We start from the raw sequence: 1,746 nt of genomic DNA on the forward strand, positions 1-1,746 counted from the left end.
GGAGATATTACTTTGCCAACAAAGGTCTCTATAGTCAAAACTATGGTGTTTCCAGTAGTCATGTGCAGATGTGAGAGTTGGACCATAAAGAAGGCTGAGCACTGAAGAATTGTTGCTTTTGAACTGTGGTGTTAGAGAAGACTCTTGAGAGTCCCTTGGACTGCAAGGAGATCCAACCAGTCCATTCTGAAGGAGATCAGTCCTAGGTGTTCATTGGAAGGACTGTTGTTGAGGCTGAAACTCTAATACTTTGGCCACCTGATGGGAAGAGCTGACTCATTAGAAAAGACCTGGATGCTGGGAAAGACTAAGAACAGGAGGACAATGGGCTGAGAGAGGACGAGACGGTTGGATGGCATCACCAACTCAATGGACATGAGTTTGAGCAAGCTCAGGGAGATGGTGAAGGACAGGGAAGCCTGGTGTGCTGCCGTCTGTGTGCTGTGCTGTTCTTAGTCGCTCGGTCATGTCTGACTCTTTGCGACCCCGTGGGCTGTAGCCCACCGGCTCTTCTGTCCATGGAGATTCTCCAGGCAGGAATACTGGAGTGGGATGCTATTCCCTCCTCCAGATTATCTTCCCAACTGAGGGACTGAACCCAGGTCTCCCAGGTCTCCCAGGTCTTTATGGTCTGAGCCACCAGGGAAGCCCAAGAATACTGGATCGTTTCTCCAGAGGATCTTTCTGACCCAGGAATCAAACCAGGGTCCCCTGCATTGCAGGTGGATTCTTTACCAGTTGAGCTACCAAGGAAGCCCAGTGCTACAGTCTATGGGGTCACAAAGATTCGGACACAACTGAGTGACTGAACAACAATAAAAGCTCCCCTGGTAATTCAAGTGCAGTCAAAGCTGAGTTCCAGTACACTAAAAGTAAAGTATATGTCAATTTTCCCTTCTCAAACTCTTCTCGAATAGCACTGAGTGGAACGTTGGGTAGGATCCCCTGTTTATTAATGAAATATAAATACCTACATGGCCTTCTCTGGTGGCTCAGATAGTAAAGAATCTGCCTGCAATACAGGAGAGCCGGGTTCTGTCTTTGGATCAGGAGGATTCCCTGAAGAAGGGAATGGCAATCCACTCCAGTATTCTTTCCTGGCGAATTCCATGGACACAGGAGGCTGGTGAGCTACAGTCTATGAGGTCACAAAGAGTCAGACATGACTGAGCAACTAACACACACACACAAACCTGTATCATTTATTTTTAAGCCTACTGATTATTTCTTTTCTGTTTTTTTTCTTTCCTTAAAACATTTTTATTTATTTATTTGACTATGCCAGGTCTTAGTTACAGCATGCAGGATCACTTTCCCTGACCAGGGATTGAACCCAGGCTCCCTGCATTGGGAGTGCAGAGTCTTACCACTGGACCACCAGGGAGGTCCCAAAACCTATATAATTTAAGTGGTTATTTCTCTTGTATCTTCTTTCTCCACCCCCTCCTACTTTTGCTTCTTTCCCTCTTTCTGTCTTCCTTTCTGCTGAGCATATTTAATGTATAAAAACTATAAAATGTATAAGGTATAAAAACTATACAGTCCATGGAATTCTCTAGGCCAGAATACTGGAGCGGGTGGCATTTCCTTTCTCCAAGGGATCTTCCCAACCCAGGGATCAAACCCAGGTCTCCCATGTTGCAGGCGGATTCTTTACCAGCTGAGCCACAAGGGAAGCCCATATTTAACTGAATGCCTGTTAAGTTTGGTGTTAGTTTGGTGCTCTTTTCCTCCTCTATCAATTGT

The 1,746-nt window shown here is 45.8% G+C and overlaps 1 non-coding gene across 1 annotated transcript; it reads right to left on the bottom strand.

The window, feature by feature from the left end:
• On the bottom strand, positions 1,313-1,384 carry TRNAG-CCC. The gene has a single exon. It is a non-coding gene; the product is annotated as a tRNA-Gly (tRNA).

The sequence above is a fragment of the Capra hircus genome, chromosome 11, assembly GCF_001704415.2.
Source record: "Capra hircus breed San Clemente chromosome 11, ASM170441v1, whole genome shotgun sequence".
Taxonomy (NCBI): Eukaryota; Metazoa; Chordata; class Mammalia; order Artiodactyla; family Bovidae; genus Capra; species Capra hircus.